Source organism: Gekko japonicus, unplaced genomic scaffold (genome assembly GCF_001447785.1).
Source record: "Gekko japonicus isolate JY-2015 unplaced genomic scaffold, Gekko_japonicus_V1.1 scaffold311, whole genome shotgun sequence".
Classification (NCBI taxonomy): Eukaryota; Metazoa; Chordata; class Lepidosauria; order Squamata; family Gekkonidae; genus Gekko; species Gekko japonicus.
The window spans coordinates 350,774-373,079 of NW_015165244.1; positions in this window are offsets into that span (position 1 = coordinate 350,774).

Below are 22,306 nucleotides of genomic sequence, written 5' to 3' on the forward strand. Positions count from 1 at the left end.
GGAAAAGATTACTGATATTAGTAGATACCAAAATGATATCAATGCGAGTGTGCACATCATATTTTGCAGAGTAAAAAGTGTAATCTCTTTCCTTTTCATGTTGCAATCTCCACAGATCACTTAATTGAAATTGTGTTATCAATGATGGTAATTGAGAATTATATTCCGAGATTGATTTATTAAATGCAAACTTCCCATTTTTTGGCCTAGATCTATCTAAAAAATAATTTGCTATACAGTTGAAGTCTCCTCCAATAATATAGGGGTCCGTACTAATTTTTAATAATTTGGTAAAGGTATCTTGTAAAAATTCTATTTGACCTATATTTGGGGCATATAGGTAGGCCAATGTTAATCTTTCACCATTTAAGGCACCTTTTAAAAAGATAAATCTACCTAAAGGGTCTTTACAAACTTCTTCTACTAGGTATCTGACAGTTCTATTAATTAAAATGGCTATTAATTTAAATGGTTACTCCTCTAGATTTTGAGGAACCGGCTGCTAAATATTGTTAACTCTATGGTAAAATCAACTACAAATCAGAGTTTTGCCCAAAAACTAGATCATCACCCCTGACGTCGGCGATGTGATGAAGATCCCAAAAAGGTTCAAGGATCACCCTGCCAGCTGCTAGGCAGGACCTGGCAACCCTAAATTGTGTAGACTTGCAAATGAGAATAAATCCAGGAAGGATTAGTGATGCAAAATGGTTAAATGGCCATGTGAAGCTGATTAACCAGTGAAGCTCCTGGAAACTGGCCAAGAGTGATAAAGGTTATTTGAATGCCAGGACAACAGGCAATATGTTATCACCTGCTTTCCAGGATCTGTCTGGACTAGAAGACTTCTAAGGCTGCCACACATATTCCACTTTGGCAAACATATAAGACAGAAAACACATGCTACTGTCAGGCACTGACCATGCCAACTCTTAAGAGCCCGACAAGAAGGCCACAATTGCAACCAGCTGCACAGCACAACCAACTGTTTCAAGGTCCAAGAACTCTGCAGCAGCCGCTCCCTGAGCAAGACACGAGAGAAAGCTTAGCAGGAGGGGGGGGATCACAAACATAATCTATCTGTAGTAAAAATCATCAGTAAATAGATGTCATCTGGTACTTAAAAGATGTTAACAGAAGTACCAGGTGAACTTGACTAAGAAAAAAGCCCCACAGTAGTGGTGCCAACACAGAAAAGGCCCTCTCTGGCCACCAACCGAGCAACTCCTGAAAGTGGGGCTCAGCAGGCAGGAAGAGCAGAAAAGCCCCACTCTGTGTAGTCCATGCATGGTTAGATACATGGCAATGTCAGTAAAAGCCTAAATCTACTAGTTGCAGTGGGGACAGGAAGATTCCCTGAGCCAACATGTTTTGAAGAATTTTGTCTGCCTTTCAAACTATTCAGTGGAATAACTGAAAACATTTTCCAGCACTTTAAAAGAAGTTCATACAACAGGAAAACTCACAGTGCTATATTGTTTCATTCATGAATAAGAAAACCAGATTGAGTCCCCAGTTAACATGACAATTAGAATGTGGAACAAAATATAATCTATTTGGACATTTAACTTCAGTGCTATTCCCCTTGCTGGTTTCTTATGGTCAGAATCTGTGAAGAATTCAGCACTGCACTCCAATGGTAGTTTAGAGCTAGCTCTCATTTTATTCCACCCTTTCTCCAAGCACCTAAGGATGGTGGATACACGTGGATATCTCTCATCCATTTTATTCTTGAAAGAGTAACATTTATTAAATGCTACAGCCTACCTTTTTCACATGTAAATTCAGAGATGTAGCTGTGCTAGTTTATTACAGGAAAAATAAACATGAATCTAATGGAAATTTATAGATTAATTAGATTGTATTCCAGTATAAATTTCCACACATATACATTGCATATGATGAAGTGGACTCTGGTCCATAAAAGCCTATGGTGGAATAAAATCTTGTTAACCTGTTTATTTTTCCTTTCGCAATGAAATTCAAGGTGATACAAATAAGGTTTCCAATAGGTCTCTCATCCAGGCACACAGACCATGTTAGCTTCAATAAAGTTGCTGTCTATTGTTCCAGGACAGAGGAACAGGGTATTACTAAACCAATATGTGGATGGGGTGGGGGTCTAAACCTAACAAATTATAGAAGGAGGACCGGTAGCTTTAAGAAATGAATCCCTCAATGGCTATTGCAAGGAAACCACACCAATACTGCCAGCCTTCAAACCTTGGTTTCTGTCAGAAAAAGGCAGAGGAAGGGGGCAGGGCCTTTCCATGGGTGTTTTGACCTTTGAATGAGTACTCATTGGGGCCAGGCTCAGTGCTACTACTAAGCAAATTACTACCACCTGACTTGCATGACTTGTCCAGGCCAGAATGGTTGCTACTGTTCAACAACAGCCACTACACAAAAGCCAGTGTGCTGTAATAGTTAGAATTTCAGACTGGGGTCTGGGAAACCCAGGTTCGAATCCCCATTCTGCCAAGGAAGCTTTCTGGGTGACCTTGGGCCAGTCATACGCTTGCTGCCAAGCAGCTGCCTGCTAACCCATTGCTAAGGATTCTTAAATATGACTGCCAAAGCTGGACTGTACAACTAGGGTGCCAGGGCAATGGACTGAACAGTAACCATGAGATAGGCATGTACCCAGCCAAGGGAAACCTTGTTCTGAAGCAACGTGCCAAACCAGATGTGGACCCATGGAATACCCAATGCCTCTCACTCCTGCATCATTGCAAACTGCAGCCATGTGCCAGAAGGCAAGCCAGCCTCCCTGACCCCACAAACACACAGCACCAGCAGCAGTTCACTAGAGAGAAGCCTTGCTCTGTGAAAGGACCAGGACATTCCTGCAGACACCATGGGAAGGCTTCTCCTCCATCATGCAGGCACCTTCTCCCTCCCCCCCTCTGCATAGTAATATCACCAGGTATAGTCCCGGGCTGAGCGGTGGGCAATGTCTGCGGCCTGTAGTGGGGCCTCCGGTAGACCATCCAGCTGGAGGACCAGGTGCACGGGAGCTGGATCCTCAACCACATTCGGTAGGGGAAGACGGCTAAGGGCGTCGGCATGGCCCATAGCTTTTCCCGGGTGGTGCTGCAACTGGTAATTGTAACCCACAAGGAAAATGGACCACCTCAAGACCCACGGGGAGAGGACTTGCGGCGTCTGGCGATCGGGCGCGAAAAGGCCAAGACGTGGGCGGTGGTCTGTGGCGATGGTGAAAGGCCAGCCGTAGACGAAGTTGTGGAACTTCTTGACCCCGGCTACTATGGCTAGTCCCTCATGATCTATCTGGGCATAGTTCCACTCAGCCGCAGATAGAGTGCACGAGTAGTACGCGACCGGAACCTCTCGCCCATCCGGGAGACGATGCGCCAGTACAGCACCGACGCTGTATGGTGAGGCGTCGCACGCCAAGACTACCGGCAGCACCTCGTCGAAGTGGGCCAGGACCGAGTTGGAGATCAACAGTTCTTTAACATTCCGGAATGCGGCAGCCTGGCGGGGCCCCCAGGCCCAGGGGGCCTGCTTGTCTAACAAGCAGTATAGGGGCTCTGTTAGCACCACCTTGTGGAGTAGAAAGGCGTGGTAAAAATTGAGGATCCCTAAAAATGCCTGTAATTAAGATTTAGACTTTGGGGGCGGGGCTTCCACGATCGCCCTTACTTTGTCTGGGGTTGGGTGTAGGCCCTCTGTGTCCACCGTGAATCCCAGAAAGTCCACTGACGGCACCCTCAGCCGACACTTCTCTAGTTTGAGTTTGAGTCCAGCGTCCTGGAAACGGCAGAGAACAGTGCGGAGGTGGTTTGCAAAGTCAGCCGGTGTGGCAGCAGCAATCATCACATCATCAAAAAACGGGGTGATGCCATCATCAAAAAACGGGGTGATGCCAGGTATTCCTTTGAGAAGTGAATCCATCAGTTGTTGGATTCACCCCGAATTGCAGTCTCTTGACATGGAATGCCCCCCGGTGGGTCACAATAGTTTGCGCCTCTGCAGTCGCCTCATCAACCAGCAACTGCTGGTAAGCCTGGGCAATATCAAGTTTCCCAAAGATCTTTGCCCCAACCAAGGTGGCCAGTACGTGGCTAACTACAGGTACCGGGTATGCGTGGTCCTGTAGCGCCTTATTCAGCATACATTTGTAGTCCGCACAGATGCGGACCGCCCCATTCGGCTTTTCTACCACTACTATGGGGGTCTCCCACGCCGCATGGAAGACTGGCTCCAGGACGCCTTGGGCTACTAGGCGGTCCAGTTTTGCATCGATTTTCGGCTTGACCACCAACGGAACCGTCCTGGCATGCATTCGGATCGGGGCCACCTTGGGGTCTAGATGCAGGGACACCGGGGCCCCCGTATAACGGCCCAGAGAGTAATAGAAAACGGTGGGAAACTCCCGGCATATCCCTTGGAAATCCTGGGTTGTACACAGCTGGACTCCCTCGACCAAAATCCCCAGGGGCTCAAACCAGGCATGACCCAAGAAGCTAACTAGGTCGCCCTCAACCACAATCAAGTCCAAACGGCTCTTGAATTTCCCGTATTGTACTCGAAAAGTCCCAACCCCCTTAATCGGCACCCGGTTTCGCTGAAAGTCCATGAGCGTCACCGGGGATGGGCGCAAGCGGGGTCCCCCCTTTGGGCATAAGTGTTTAAGCGTGGCTTTGGAGATGATTGAGGCCGCGGAACCAGAGTCTATCTCCATGAGGCATGGGGACCCTTCCATTGTTACGGTGGCTAGAATTCTAGGGGTGGGCGATTTGCCGGGGAGTTGCAGTAACTTTTCCGCTGTATGTGTGAGGTGGTAGAGGTCCTCAGCCGCTGCATCGTCCTCGAAGTGGGCTTCCGCTCGGTGACGTGGTGGCTGTGTCCGGCTGGTGGCTTTGGTGCGACATGCCCGGGTGATGTGGCCAGTGCGCCCGCAGTGCCGACAAACTGTGCCTCGGAACCTGCATGTTTTCCTGTCATGCTGGTCACTGCAATTGGCACACACTGGAGCTGCTGCACCAGGATGCTTGCAGGTGGAGCTCGTGTTCGTGGCTGGAGTGCGGTGTGGTGCTTGCGTGCGGTGGACCTCCTCACCATCGCGGTCTGCTGGCGTGGTGATGGCAGCCTGGTGCATGGTGGAGGCTGCTGGGTGGGACCTCTCCTACGTGGTGGCAATGGCCGACACTATGGCGACCGTCTCACCCTCCATTATGCGTCACCGCAGTTTCTCCTCCCATAGTCTGGTGGTGAAATGGTCTTGCAGGGCCAGGTCCAAGTGTGCCCTGAATTTGCACTCGGATGCCAGGTGGCAGAGCTCCGCCAGGAACTCTGCGGCAGTTTCGCGACCTTGCTGACTCCGCTGGTGGAACACCATGTGGCACGTCATCTCCGAAGGCTTAGGCATGTAATGGTTCTGGACGGCCATGATGATTTCTTCGAAGGTGCAGGCATCGAGCATCTTGGGAGAGAATAAGTACTGGGCCAGTTCTATGATGGCGGGTCCGCATGACCCCAGTAGAAGGCCCTTCTTCCTGGCCTCATCCATCACCTGGTAAAAGACCAGGACTGACTTCAGACCAGTGATCCAGGCTCCCCATTGCTGTGGACAGGCTGTATCGAAGGGGGGTACCAGCCCTGATCCCGGAGCAATGGCCATTGTGCTGGTTGGTTGTGGCTGCGGCTGGGAAGCGGCTTGTCACCCTCATTGCTCATCATTCGGAGGAGCGTAGGTAGTGGCGTGTTGTCTTCCCTCGCAGAGTCCCGACAGCCCGGCTGGATTGCTCAGCAGGATCCCATCCTTGTCGCCATTGAAGTGTAGTGGGTTAGATGCATGTAGAAACCACTGAGACTGATGTAGTGATCAGCATGGTTTACTGGTACACAACAAAGACAAAGACTAACGGCTGGCTGGCCAACTATATACACACCTGGCGACACACCCCTAGGTCCCGTTGGTGGGTTTAAATCTCCCGCCATGGTCCTATTGGTTCCCCAGTGGAGAGACTAGGAGCCTAGTCCCCATTGTTCTTACAGAGTCAAGCTCTGGAGTATTCACTGGCCCCTGGTGGTGGTCAGTGGACATAACAGAAAGTAATGTTCAGCATCACTTGGGGCTCGAGGGCTCCTCGTCCTAGCCTCGCAGGAAGAACGGAGGGGACAAAAGGCTTCCTTTCACAAGATGGTGCAATGTTGAACACCTACCTCCAACTTCTAGAAAAACTTCACAAGTCGTGCTTGGGGAAGGGGCAGTGGCAGCAGACCTGGGCTAGAGGGAAGTTGGGGGGCCGTGTTAGGAAGTCAGGAGGCCAGCCCCCAAAATACCCCAATGTAGCTACGGGTCTGACATACAGAGGTGAGTAGGAGTCAAGGGCCTCTGCATTCTCCACATCAACAGAGAGCCTTTTACTAAAGTAAAGGTAAAGGTTTTCTTTGCTTGAAAGCCAGTGCCCCCAAATTGTTTGTAAATGAGAGAGGTTAAAGATGAGTTTGGGTGGTGGCAATCCAAAGACCGTTGGGTGGGGGAAAGAAGTGGGATAGTTCACTCTCAGACACACATATGCACGCACAGGGTCTGCATTGTGGAGAAAGGCAGGATGTAACATTAAGGAAATGAATGAAAAGGAATAAATGAACGGCATCCAACCTATGGCTGTTTGGATCTTTACTCCATCAATTTCTTGAAAACAGGGCATTGGAACTATGTTTCTGTCATCCTGGGCTTTCTGATGCTTTTGCTGTTTTGCAGTCTAGAATACCCTACTCATGGTACTCTGGGCCTCAGGACAGGAACAGTGGCTGGCAAGATGCTCTTGAAGAATTTTCCCATTTTCAACTGGGCTGAAGGAAAATCATACGTGCCTTGGGCAGGACAAAAACTTGCTTTCAAAGGCTGAATTAAAGGTATATAAGTACGTGTATACCTCACATCCATGCACTGAAATTTTCAACAGCAGTTAAAGGTGATGGCTGAATCTGTGATAAAAATTCTCAAAGGGGGATAGGAAAGGGAGCTTGAAACACAAATTCAATATTGCATGGCACATTTTCAGCCTCTTATTTGCTGCTCCTCATCAACCTGACAACTCAGATGACATTCAGATCCCCCTTGTTTTAAAAAATGAATCTGTTTAAAATGGATTTACTTTATAGTTAACTGAGGAAATGAGAAAGAAAACCCTAATCACAAGGAGATCACCCCAGCATTCAAATATACTCTGATTCCTCCAAACTCTGCACAGCCTAGTCTCATTCATCCCCTCTAAATTACCTTCTTGAGACATGCGTAAAACTAATGTAAGTTCTTTGGGGCAAGTGCCATATCTGACATTTTTATGTTGTTGGCTGAGTGCCCAGCTCACATATTAGAAACTGTGGTTATGACGATAATCTCCGGTAATGAGTTATTTCTTGCCTGTAGTTTTCTTTTAGCAGAACCTGAGTTCAGAGCAAAACTGTAATGTATTAATATTACAACTATTGCCTTTATTTCATGGTTTATCTTCAGGAAGCCCAGAACATCTAATGATCTCTATGAATTTGGACTGCATGTGTTTATGGCACTACTTACAAATCAAACTTTGGCACCTTGGGGTGATTAGCAGTTTTGCATTCCTCTGAAGTAACAATGGACTTGTCATCCAAGCTTGTATAGCTGAAATTGTAAGGTTAGTAATTAAATTCAGACCAGCAATATGGCAAGTAATTGCCTGGATCAAACAAGACAACGAATCCATCCCAGGAATGTCTTCTTTAATGGCACCAAATATTCACTGACTCATGAATGTTGAATTACTTCGACAGATGATAATTTCATTTAAATAGAAAGTGTGAATAGAAAGTGTGAAGATTATAGCAAAACGAATTGACTGCAGACCAGATTGTTAAAGTAATATGTACAGCATTAAAATATGGTGAAAATACTTAGAAACCCCCCCCCCCAAGTGTGGTTCATAAGAACATAAGAACAATGTTGGATCAGGCCAAAGGCCCATCCAGTCCAACACTCTGTGTCACACAGTGGCCAGAAATACCAGGTGCCATCAGGAGGTCCACCAGTGGGGCCAGGACATTAGAAGCGCTCTCACTGTTGACCCCCCCCCAAGTACTAAGAAGACAGAGCATCACTTGGTTCGTGCATGTACAACACTTGTTGATTTCCCATTGATCCCAAAGAAATGAAGAAGTGCATGTTTAACTCTTGATAACTCTTAGCCAAATGCATGACAAGTCATGAGTTAGATCCAGTGACTCCTTTGGGTTATACTGGATCCACTGACTTGCTTCCACTAAGTCTTCCTCCATAAGGCAAATTATTCCTTGTGATGGTAGAAATCTTTTCCAGGAAGACTAAATGGAAGGGAATCAATGGATCCAATCCTGAGCTTTGAGTTGACATTAAATGATATGGAGGTTCTAACATCTGTGGATTATTCACACATATAAGTCCTCATTTACTGCTGCAGAAAAGGGCAATGAAGATAAATGCGTGATCCTGCCCTTAGTAGTGAGAAGAGCCCTTTAACTCATATACTTTTTTTTTTTTTAAAGGAAATCAATAGGAGTTGACAGTCCTAAGATGTAGCCATGAAGAACTGCAAAACCACAAAACAATGGGATCTGTACTTCTGGCAAAATGTTCCTGTTTTGATAATAATCAGTGTTTGTATTACTCTGGAGTGGGCAAACACTTCACATATATTCTCTCTCTCTCTCTCTCTCTCTCTCTCTCTCTCTCTCTCTCTCTCTCTCTCTCACAATCCTTCCCATATATCCTAGTAAAGTAAATAGCTTGGATACACCAGAGCATTTGTATAGATGGAAATTCTGTCTGTGGAGGATGATTTTCTCACCCCTTCATTCCCACTGCAGCCCAGAATGCCTCCTGACATTGCTGCTCCTGGGATTACCCAGTCCCCCAGGAGCAGCATTTGGGGGCATTTTGATTGCTGTGCAGTGTTTGTGGCTGGGTAATCCTGCTGCACCTACCTGCACTCTTCTGATACAGCTCCCAAAATCTGTGGTGATAATAAATTTGTAGACAAATCAACAAATGATAAATGATCAAAAAATGTCATTAAAACGTCCTCCAAGAATAACAATAGTGGAGATCTGTTCTGAGACAGGATTTTGTATGACCTTAGCATTGCTTTTTTTCAGCATGGCTCTCTTTAAAAAGACAAAAAAATCCCAAAGTACTTTCTTGCTTAGACTTTTCCAGACACTATAATGACTGGGCTGGTTTAGACTCAAAGTGTGTTACTAATTGATGCTGTTTGTGAATGATACTACAGACATCCCCCCCTGCCCAAAGCAATGGGAGAGCACAATTAAAAGTGTGTGTGTGGGGGGGGGGGATTGGAGAATTCCTGATGATGACACCTCTGAGGATTTGGTCACCTTCTAAAGTGAAACGTTTGCTGTTTATAAGCTCATATGGAAAGAGCTTCCTTCCTGCAAATAGGCACTGTAATTTGAAACTGCCATATTTCAGTGAAATCAAAATATATTTTGTTCAGTCAAAACATACCTATTGTGAGAAGTCCTTGAGAAGCTGTGTGGGATTCCTAATTTGGAAGAAAAGGCACGAGGGGAATGAGTATTTGACCCCTTTCCCTGAATCACTTCCGCAAACTCATCTGCTCCCCCCCCCAAAGCTGCTATTAGCCCTGTTGAGATGAAAAGTCAAAAGCTTCTGTGAAAAAAATTATCAGAGATATGTCTTGGGAAGAGTTAAACATCTCCTTCCTATCACTAGTTACCCGATTAAATGAACATCCTCACACAGCTGTTTTAGAGTAAATAAAACACAACTGGGAGATCCAATGCCAGATCTCCCATGTCACATCTGGACTGGCTCTGAATGAGTGTGGTTATTTTGGGAAAGTCAAAAACAAAGATCACTTGTTGATATTTTTATTCTCCTCTGTCTTTGTTTCTAAGCAGCTTTCTGTTGTTTGTCTCATCACTGAATTGGAAATATACAAAAAGTGGAGGCAATGCCTTTCACATAATCTGAACATTAAAGGATCTACTTCTGTTTTATGTGAACTTGGCTATTGAAGGGCAGGTTTAATCTTTTAAGTGGGTTCCGCTTGGTCTGATTTTGATCTGGCTGTTTTGTGTATTTCATACACCTCAAGGCCTAGGATTTGGTTGGTGAGAAGCAGAGCTGGATTGATACACAAGTTATGTCAGAGTATGACATTTTAAATGGAGACAAAAAATGTCTGAAATGGATACGTTTCCCATTTCCTTTCAGTAATGCTATGGGGCCTTTTAAATTTGAAATAATTTAGAGCTTCATTATGTCTTAATCCCGCCCTGCTGAGAATTTGAAATATGAATTACACAGAATTCTTGTAAGAAGTGTCAGAACCTCCAACCGGCATTTTGCTTCTCTCACACATTTGGTTTTACAAAGACAGCTTCTAGGGAAGAGGGAAGGTGCATAGTTTGGCACCAGCTCTGTCACTATTTAACTTAGAAACAGTGCAGCTATCGCCGGGTACAGAGTACCTGCTCCCCTTCCTCCCCCAGTGCTTGTGTTACAAGCCCATTTGTCCCCCTCCCATGCCATTTTCCCACATGGAAACAATGTTTTTGTGAGTATTCTGTGCATATGAGGCAGCAATAACAGGGAAATATCTTCCCCCATCACTGCTTCCATGTGGGAAAATGGCATGGGGAAGGCAGAAGCCCTTCCACCCACAATGGTGGTGTTACAAACCCACCTTCCCACCCTTTTTAGAAGCCATTCCCTGTAGCTGCACAGCCTGTAGTTTGGTCCTCATTCAGCACTTTAAGATGGTACCTCTCTCTCTCTCTCTCTCTCTCTCTCTCTCTCTCTCTCTCTTTCTCTCTTTCTCTCTCTCTCTCTCTCTGTCACTCTCTCTCTCTCTCTCTTTCTCTCTCGTTTTGGTACAGCATTGACTCTGTAAAAGAAATCTGTGACACTTGATGACCAGCTTATTGGATTGAATTCAATCAGCTTCTACAGTGGTGAAAAGAGGGAGAATCAGGCTCTCTTTGACCACCAAAATGCTGGAGATTAGGGGCCTGGAAGAACAAAAGCCACGTATCACAGCAGTTGAAGGAAGAAAAGGAAATGAGCAAGATGAAGTGAAAAACCTGGATGGATACAACTTGTTGCATCATGACTTTTATGAGCCTGAAAAAGGCATTAGGATGCTGCTCTTCTCAGAATTTGTTTAAGCAGTAAGCTATTGTTTGAAGATACAGGTAGTATTACACACACAGTATATTAGCAGTCGTGAAGGAAATCCTTCAGGCTCTGGAAATGAAAAAGCATGCTTGCCCTTGCCAGTCTTATATGGTGGGACACTTTTGCCTGTCCAGCAGAATCAATATCAATTTATAGAAGCCCAGCGGAAGAGCATTCATGTTCCCTGGGAAAGCAAAGGCTGAAAAACAACAACAGCCCTGAAGATCTTTACCACCATGTATCCCAAGATTCTGAATAAAACCTGAATGTTTTCCTTTTTTTTAAGGGCCTGGGATACCTGTCTTTGTGGGGCAATTATCTGATCTGTATTTGGCTCAGAAAATACCAGAAAAATACCCAAGCACACATCCCTAGGAGTGAGTTCATATGATACGTGAAGATACGTGAAGATTGGGATTGGGATAAAGGCCTTCAATTGTTTCCTCCTTTTAGATTCAGACTGATCCCCCCACCCCCCGTCTCCAGCCAAAAATATTAAGGTATTCAATGTGATTCAATAAGATCTTATCATGGGTATTTGACTTCCTTCTTCCACACAGAGTGATCTTGTAACCCTCTTTCCATAGGGCTCTTTCTCAAGTGCTAAACATAGCCTGAGGTCTCCCAATGTGGTGCCCATGGGCAACGTGGTGCCCACTGACACTTTTCCTGGTGCTGACTGTGTGGGCAAAGGCAAGGTGGGGCTTCATCCCAGCAGGGCTCCTGATTGACTATCCAGATTTGTTTTTTTAAAACAAAACAAAACAACAACATTGCTTCGGCAGCAGTGGCAACCACAGCACAGGATATTCAATGTGTGACTGAAGGTAGTGCAAGAAAATCATTTTAAAATGTATGTTCATTTAAAAAGGCAGAGCTTCTGTTAAGCAGAAATTGCCTGACTCCACCTCCTGTGGCAGCCATTTCGTGTCAGAATTTCGGTTTCAGAATTCCAAAGGAGGCCACAGGCTCAAAAAAGTTGGAGACCTCTGACTTAGATAGTGACAGAATTTGAGTCCAGTGGTAATTTTAAGACCAACAATGTTTTATTCAAGGTATAAGCTTTCATGTGCACACACATGTATGTATCTGAAGAAGTGTGCATGCACACGAAAGCTTATACCTTGAATAAAACTTTGTTGGTCTTAAAGTTGCCACTGGACTCAAACTTTGTTCTGCTGCTTCAGACCAACACAGCTAACCACCTAAATCTATTTAGACTAGTAATAAGGCCCACTGTGGAAATAAATACAACGAGATCTAGAAAGAGGCTCTGGGAGGGTGGAGTCTATGGCATTGTACCTGTCTAAGGTCCCACTCCCTCCTGAAACCTCACCCTCTCCAGGCTCCATCCCTCAAATCTCCAGGAATTTCCCACCTGGAGTTGGCAACCCTATCTCCTTCCCAGCCAACCATCAACCTACCTTTATTTCCCTCTCATTCTTCAGCTTTCCATCTCCCACCACCATCTGCAGCCTCTACCATGTTCTGAAGCCTTGACTGCTACGTCACATTGGCTGCCATGGGGGGCATCTCAGCAGGCTATAAGGACACAGAGTCCACCATTTTCTCCAGGGGAACTGATCTCTGCCATCTGCAGTTGTAATTCTGAGTGATCTCCAGCCCTCACCTGGAAATTGACAACAATGATCTCTGTCATCTGGTATCACCTGATATCACAACTGAACTCCAGACAACAGATCTCCCCCCCCCCCCCGCGAAAAAAAAAACCTTGCATGGGATCCAAACTAAAATTGTACAAATCCATATGACTGCCCCAACACCAAGATAGACCAGAATTTGAAATCCATTCACATCTTTGCTGATCACACCTGAATCTTCCAAGTGATCTCTAACCAGGTCTGTGTGTATCCTCTGATTGCAGCTGCATAAATGCAGGCATTAGTATGGGGTGCAGCCTTCTGTCTTTACCTTCCTGCAAATCTCAGAAGCAACTAGCCCTTAAGACTGCAAAAAAGAATTGGCATAAGCAATAACTGGTGAGATTTTAATAGGGTGGTAGGTAGTGAGCAGCATTATGAGTGAGCTAAATGAGCTCAAGAAGACTCCTCAAACCACACAAAGATAGGGTATATTTTTATGTAAAGAAATGCAAATGCCATATTGTGTGGTATAGAAGAGTTTTGAATTTGAGCCAGTCAACTGGATATCCCACCACCTAAATTTGCTGGTATGATTTGCCTATAGTTTAATCAGTTTACTTTGGTACATTTCTCTCTTTAAAATGTTTTAACATATCTTTCCTTATATATAATTGAGTAGTGGGTGCCAAAGTTCTAAAATGCACTCCTTTAGTGTATGGACGCTTGAACTGTCAGTCAGAAGACGCTGGCTGGGTTGACTGGCTGCTTTGTGCAGTCCCGCCCAGTGTTTCAAGGTCTTTTGCATATGGAAGCTGATTGGACTTCACTGCATTCCACACCTCAAACTCACCCCCCTCCCCGCAAGGCAGTTGGAATGTCAGTTGCATATGGAACCTTCAAGGTCTTTTGCATATGGAAGCTGATTGGACTTCACTCCATTCCACACCTCATACTCCCCCCCGCAAGGCAGTTGGAATGTCTGGTGGTGTGTAGGTCCCAGGATCATGTTTTAAAAGCTGCCTGGGGAGATGGGGACCTCAGACAGGTTACAGTGCCATAGACTCCACCCTCCAACCCAGCTATTTGCTCCTGGGGAACTATTGTTGCCAATCTTGGCCCAGCACCCATCAAACCATTCTCTTCAACCCCCTGCTGTGCAGCACACTTTCCCCTAGGGTTGCCAAACTCCAGGTGGGACCTGGAGATCTCCCACTGCTACAATTGATTTCCAGATGACAGAGATCAGTTTCCCCTGGAGAAAATGGCTGCTTTGGAGGGGAGACCCTATGACATTATACCTGCTGAGTCCTTCCGCCCCCCCCCCTGCCCAATGCTGCCCTCTACAGAATCCACCCCCCAAACCTCCAGGTATTTCCCTCCTTAGAGCTGGCAACCCTACATTCCCCTCAGTGCCTGTTGGTAGGCAACTAAGCTTGGTCCTGTCACCTACTTTGGCCTTTGGGAGAAAACACATTGGGGCCAGTCCTGATAGGGTTGCCAACTCCAGATGGGAAATTCCTGGAGATTTGAGGGATGGAGCCTGAAGAGGGTGAGGTTTGAGGAGGGGTGGGACCTCAGACAGGTACACTGCCATAGACTCCACCCTCCAAACCAGTCAGTCCCACATAGGGAACCATTGTTGCCAATCTCCAGGTGAGGGCTGGAGAGCACTCAGAATTACAACTGCTCTGCAGAAGGGAGGGCAGAAGTCAGCTGAAGTCAAAGGGGCAGATAATGGTAGGTTGATGGTTAGCTGGGAAGGAGATGGGGTTGCCAACTACATGCTGACAAATTCCTGGGGATTTGAGGGGTGGAGCCTGGAGAGGGTGGGGTTTGCAGAGGGGTGGGACCTCAGACAGGTCGAATGCCATAGACTACACCCTCCAAACCAGCCACTTTGTCCTGGGTAACAATTGTTGCCAATCTCCAGGTGAGGGCTACAGATCACTCACAATTACAACTGCTCTTCAGGTAGCAGAGATCAGTTCCTCTGGAGAAAACAGTGGACTCTGTCATTATATCCTGCTGAGGTCACCACAGCAAATTGACACTGTTTGCCCAAAGCCAGAGCACTGCCCCAGAGCCTCTTTCTAGATCTCGTTGTATTGCTTTCACAACGGGCTTTACTGCTAGTTATATATAAGGAGAGATAGTGACATCATTCTTTTTGCTCTCTGTGACAGTTTTTGGATGGCAAAATTCTGTAAAAGGATCTCTTTGCAAAAAGTATGATCCATTCAAGCCAGTGTTATTTTGAGAGAGAATTTGAATATAGATGTTTAAGCTCATGCTAGCAGCAAGTCATTCGTAATAATGAAATAGTAAAATAATGAAATAACAAAATGAGACCCAGTATGGTGTAGTGCTTAGAACATCAGAGTAGGATCTAGAAGACCCAGGTTTGAATGCCCACTCTTCCATGAAAGCTTGCTGGGCCACCTTGGACCAGTCACACACTCTCAGCCTAATCTACCTCCCAGGGCTGTTGTGAGGATAAAATGGAGGAGCAGAGAATGATGTAAACTGCTTTGGGTCCCAATTGGTAAGAAATGTGTGGGTATAAATGAAGTAAGAAAATCAATTTAAAATTGTTCAGATTACAAATCAGAGTCCTTTAAAAACCCCAGTTAAACCACAACTATACCAGGAAGGAGCCTGAAAAGACATTTGCCAGTTCTATGACTTGTATATAATGTCACTGTCGTCTTCAGTAAAGTACCATATCTGACATGTCTTCTCTACTTCTACTCACTTCTGTATGATATTGCTTAATTTACAGTGCAACATCAGCTTATCTCTGAAACACAACAGGCCTAGTGTCCCTCCGCTACTGAACCACAACTAGCTGCCAGCATGGCAACAGCACTGACCCCCACCAGTGGGTGGGCCCATGCAAGGAGTTAGTGGATTCTCTAAGCCACAACAGCCTGGGAACACCCCCAGAACTAATGTAAAGTTATGCCATCAAAAAGGGCAGCATAACATAAATGTGCCCATGCAATGGAAAATGCAGAATGATCTCCCACACGGGTAATCCTGACCATAAATCCTGGTATACCATAGGATGCTGGCTATGGCCACAGTCAATCACATCCCTGCCCAGTAGCACTCAACTCCCTTTCCCCGTACCCAATTACAGCTCCCCCATCACTACATATACCTGAGCCAGGATGCCTCATAGGTCAAAGGACAGGGTGGGTAGCATGGGCTTCTTTCTTTGATTTGCATACTTAGAGCTCACAACATTTCACTTTGATGGTGGGAAATGCACAGAGAGGGCACTTAATGCTTAGATCCAAGGGGGAAAGCAAACCTCCTTGCCAGGTCACTAATGTCTCATTTCAGATCCCCTGTGAATACCTTATCTCGGGAGAGGCACAGCAAAGGACCAACTACACACTAAGTGAGTCCATGCACTGACAAGTGAGACCCAGGTGTTTGCCTCTGCTTCTCTCATCCTCCTCACATGCATCCTGAGTGCCACCTTGACAATGCAGGATCTACATAGCTAATGATATATGTAGGGGGTAGGGCTGCCAAGCCGCCGTGGGGAATCTGAACGTCGTCACAGGATCCCTGCCGCGGGGGGACAGCGATACTCGTTGCACCGCCATCGCCAGGATGTGACACTACGCGTCGCTCTGGCAACGGGACTCCAAACAGCCCCGTTGCCAGAGCGATGCATAGCGTCACATCCTGGCAACGGCGGTGCAACGAGTATCGCTGTCCCCCACGGCAGGGATCCGATCCTGTGACGACACTCAGATCCCCCGCCATGGCTTGGCAGCCCTAGTAGGGGGCAACCTAAGGCAGCTACACCCAGCAGTATGCCCCATGTCATGCAATGGGACATACAGGAATTTGTACCTCGTAGTGCTAGCTGTGTTGCTAGGGGTGTGTGTATGTGTATGTGTGGCAAGGATGCTGTCAGCGCCATACTGGGTTGTTGGCATGGTCCCTGTTAGTTATGCTGCAGTTTTTGATGAGGGAGCGAGGGAGAGAAAGGAAGCCTCTCAGCTGATCAGTAGCACATTTGAAATTTAAAGGGCCATTATTTCTTATGGGGTAGACCTGGGCTCCAAACTTCAGGTGTCAAGTCAATCACACAGGAAATAATGGCCTTTTAACATTTAAAGGGCTGCTGCACCACTCATCACCCACTGAACACTGTAAAAATGGCCAGTAGACCTGGCCTCTGGACTGTGGAGGACAGGTCTAAACTCCATTATTTAGCGTGCCCCCATGTGGTCTAGCACTTGCCCTTTAAACTTTAAAGGACCATTATTTTTAATGGGGCTAGACCTGGCCTCCCCACTGAAAATAATAGTTCTTTAAAGTGCAGATGTACCACTGGACTGTGGGGAAGTGCTTCATCCTCCCTAGACACTCCTGTCTCCCCAACAGGAGTTCAGGTTCTGATATGATTTGGAGTGGTAATAGGGCACGCAGGAACAGTTTTGGATATTGCCAATTTGATCTGATCTGAAGAAGAAGAAGAGATTGGATTTATACCCCTCCCTTCACTTGGAATCTCAGAGTGGCTTACAAACGCCTTTCCCTCCCCCTCCCCACAACAGACACCCTGTGAGGTAGGTGGGGCTGAGAGAGCTCTTTCCAGAACTGTCCTTGAGAGAACAGCTCTGACAGAACTATGGCTTGCCCATGGTCATCCAGTAGCTGCAAGTGGAGGAGTGGGGAATCAAACCTGGTTCTCCCAGATTAGAGTCCGCACACTTAACCACTACACCAAACTGGCTCTGATTTCCCACTCCTCCACATGAAGTCATCTGGGTAGTCTTAGGCCAGTCACAGTTCTCTCAGAAGTCTCTCAGCCCCACTTACCTCACAAGGTGCTTCTTGTGGAAAGAGGAAGGGAAGGTGATTGTATGCTGCTTTGGGACTCCTAAAGGTAGAGAATAGCAGAGTATAAAAAACTCCTCCTCCTTCTGATGAACTGAAAAACTTCATTGGTATATATCTGATTATGGAACATGAGAGGCTGATTTTAATTCACAAAACATAAACTGTTTTATTTCACTTTTGTGGTGAAATGGTCAAGTCAGACTGTCGGGAAGTTTCTGTTTTAAACATGGCAGGTGAAAAGGCAACAGGAATGAGGGAAACTATACACAATAGATTTTCACAAAATGTAGCTGTTTTGTTCAACAGACCAATAGCTAAACAGGAATAAGCGTATTTATTTCAAAATTAGTAAAGTCTGTGGAGACAGGAATATCCACACAGGTTCAAATTTTCCTTCTTTTAACATTTGATAGGGATCACACACACCTTGCCCAGGAGCTGTTTCTCTTAGGAAAGGACTACTGGTACCACGTCCCTCTGTTAGGATCCTCTTTGTTCCTTCACTTTTCTTAACTGCCACTCACAACTGCCACTCACTCAGGTCAGCAGCAGAATTCCATTTGAACCCACTGTCAATCAAGTTTCTCAGACTGTTATAATGCAGCAACAGTTAGCTGTCTGTTACAACTTTCCATATGAAATGGGTTGGAGAGATAATCCAGAGATTTGGAGCTGATGAGACATAGCTCTGTCTCTATTTCCCAGCTAAATCCAGGGAGTCAGTAGAAGTATTAAACCAGTGTCTAGCGAATGAAGAACTGGATGAGTAAATAAATTGAAACTTAATAGAAAGCAGAAGTGCTGTCTGTAGGAAATAAAACTGATGTGGTTATAATTATTTCACCTGTTCTGGATGGGGTTAGAAGTTGCCTGGAGTGCCTTTTACTAGTTAAGGGTAGGTTTCCAGCTGTTGCTGTTCCTGGAGAATGCTAGCCTAGGCATCACAGTCACTCACATGCTTTAATGACATCCAGATTAGATTATAGTAGAAAGCAATACATGGGGCTGCTGTTGAAGACAGCACGGAAACCTGAATTGATGCAAATGCAGCTGCACAGTTCTTTTGAGACATACTGGAATTATATAAAGACAGAAATCCATTTCTGGGCTCAGTCCAAGGTGCTGTGTTGACCTTAAAAGCCCTCATTGGCTTAGGCCCAGAGCATCTCCTCCCCCTATACCTACCTGCCTGGGTTTCAAGATCCCTGCATGGTACCTTCCTGTGGAAACTGGCCTTTGCTGAGTTGAGATTGGCTGGGATCCATGGAAGGGCTTTTCAGCCACTGTTCAGATGAATTCCTTCCCTTGGAGGATAAGGCTGCTGCCATGCCTACCAACCTTTTGGACTGAATTAACCCCCCCCCCCTCGAAGCCTGGATTAAATCAGGACAGTACTTGTTGTTTTACTTCAGGGCTTGTTTTAGATTGTTTCATATCATTTGTGTTAATAAGAAATTGTTTTGATTTGAATTACATCACAGGGAAAAAAATGGCATTCTTACAGTCAGTCAGTCAAAAGTTTATTGTTTGTGGCCAAAGACCATCACAATTGAGCAGATAAAACATTAATATAAAACATATACAAAAAACAGCAAATAACAAAACTATAATGCTAAAAACACATAAAGGTTCATTAAAACAAATTAGCACCTTCTTTGTGTACTGGTGAAGGAGTCTCAACCATTAAGTACAGCTCAAGCCTGAATTTTCTTAGCCGCCAGGGAGAACTCTGCTACCTTATAAGAGACATACAAATCCAGATTGGAAAGAAGGAGGCATCATTTTTCCATCACGGGGGAGAAAACTTGGCCTTTTAAAATTTCTCCAACAAATTTGTTTCTGGGCTCTGTATACAAAGGGCAGAAAAGTCTTTGGGGACTGAGGCTCCACAAATACAAAAACAGGTAGCAATCGGTATTTGAGTGTAGTGGCCATCTAAAATAGCTGAAGGCATGGTTTGAAACCTCAAAGAAGTTAAAGCCATTCATAGGCCTCGGTCACACGGGAGGTTTTGGCCTGCAAGAGGGACGGATTGGGGGCACAGCAAATGGGCACGATCACACCGCAACATCTGGGAAGCGGCACGCACCCATCCCCGGTCCATCCCTTCAGGCCGAAAACGTGCATAACCCCCCCCCAGGAAATAGTAGTACCAACCTGAAACGCTGCAGCAAGCGCGGCCAAGGGATCGCCGGCGCGCCCGTCTTCAGGAGTATTCAAGGCTCCCGGCCGAACTGCGCATGTGCACACATGTGCAGCCGGTTACCTCACTTTCCCTTCTGTGGCTTCCCCCCGTGGCATCTGATTGTGCCAGGGAGCAACTGCGCGGCGGCTCAGGGGATGTGTCTGATCCTGCTGCCACGTGTCTCTTTTGGTGCAACTCTAAAAAGCCGCACTTTGGCCATGTCAATTTCCCTCATGTGACCGGGGCCATAGACTAGGAAAGATTATTTTAATCAAATAAGATGGTCTTCTGCAGTCCCTCTTGAACAACTTGAACCAAGGAGGAAATTTGGAACAGAGAAGTGTGCTTCTGTCCAGCACAGCATCGATCTTAAAGATCCAGTCTCGTATATTGAGACTGGGCAAGGGGACACCCCAAAAGTCATCCACCAGAGACATTCCATTTCATTCTTTTATTAGTACTCATAGACCAATAGGTCTTAAGCAAAACAGAAAAAAATACAGCAGTATACAGGCAAACATGGGAAAATACAAAAATACAGAATTACAAGTAAAACCTTTACATTAAAAGGTAATATAAAAGATGGAGTGTGCAGGAAGGGTGTAGTCTGGAAAAAAACCTAAAAGACCTAACAGCTGTCCAAAGTTAAAAAAAGGGAACAAAAGAAAGCCTGAACAACTGATTGACTCCCTGTATATAACCCTGTCCCCCTGTGTTATTTTTAAATACACTTGTATTGGTGCTTAAAGTGGAAGGTGTCATAAACCTCTGTGTCAAAAAGAGGGTAGACTGGTGGTAGAGAGGGGAAAAGTGTGCTGAGAGCCCCCTGCCGTTACATATTTGGTGGCAGCACTGTGATCTGAATTAAACCCACAAAAAGTGTTCCACAAACACAAATAAAGTGTCAGGAAAACAAATTTAAAGCTTTTCAAAAAGAACGTTTAAAGAAAAATTCCACCTTTCAAAAAGAAAATGTAAAGAAAAATTCCTCCTCCACAGAAAACAGTTAAAGCAACTGGGGATGGACAGGCACAGGGAGGGATTCTTGAAGAGAATCCTAGTCAAAATATTGCCATGAAATTACAGTTGGAGTTAGTCCGCATAGAAGCTGAAAAAGAAATTCAAATGGCCAGGATACTAGCAGAAAAAGAAAAAGAACAAAGGCAGGCAGAGGAAAAAGAAAAAGAGAACCTGAGAGGCTTAAAATTGCAGAAGAAAGAGAACTTGAGATGCTTAGAATAGAGGACAAAGAAAGACAAAGAGAAGCAGAAAGAGAACATGAAGAGAAAATGTTTAATTTGAAGCTCCATGAAATTCAGTTAAGAGCAAACCTCCACATTAACCCTAGAGAGGAATACCGTCCCTCAGTAGAATAGAAAAAGTTCCCCAGATATCAGAAAGGGGATGATGTGGAAGCTTTTCTGTTCAGTTTTGAAAGAACCTGCCAAGATTTAAATATAGCTAATGAGGACAGGATGATTTACTTAAGACCACAGATTTGTGGCGGGTTGAGTGAAATCTACTCTGAACTAAGAGATGAGGAGACCTCTAACTACCAGTTATTCAAAGAGAGAGTTAGAGTCCGTTATGGGTTCACTGCTGAACAAAGCAGAAAAACATTCAGAGAAATCAAAAGAAAGCCTGGGGAAACCTAGACAAAGCCCTAAACAGATGGACTGAGGGTAGTAAAGTCACCACCTTTGAGGACTTGAGAAACCTAATTGGGCTGGAACAATTTTACAGCCAGGTTCTCTCAGAGTTCAGATGGGTGCTGAGGGACAAAAAGCTGAAAACAGTTGAGGAAGCAGCCACAATCCTACATGAGATTGAGGGAGATCTAGGAAAAGCTATGTGGGTTAATCCTGTGAAGAAATCCCGAATGTGGGCTCCCTCAGAGAAGTTTGTGTTTGCTAACAACAACCCAGCAAGGCATGGCAGTCCTCCTCTGAATAGAAATGGAACAGTCACCTGCTTCCACTGCCAAGAAACAGGACATATAATAAAATTCTGTCCAAAGTTAGAGAGGGGCAAAACAACACCAACTGCCTAAACCGTTAAATTTGTGAAATGCCTGAGCCAAGATATTGAGGCAACAGTCATTCCTGCCCCCACAGTAAACCCTCAGCAAGAAAGGCCAGTGAGTGTCTTATAGATATGGAGGGTGCAGGAGAGTTTGAACAGTGTCTAGAGACTGCAACTGTCAATGATGAAGAGATTGACTCATATAGAGATTCGGGGGCACAGATTTCTTTAATCCATCCAAAGTTAGTACAGAAACAACAGTACTTACCTGGAAGAACATGTACTATTAAAGGCATTAGTGGACCTGCTTTTGAGGTGGCTTTAGCCAAGGTCCCTATTAAATATAAACAGTTCCAGGGCAAGTGGGTGATGGGTGTTTATCCAGCATTGGAATTCTCTCTTTTATTTGGCAATGGGAGA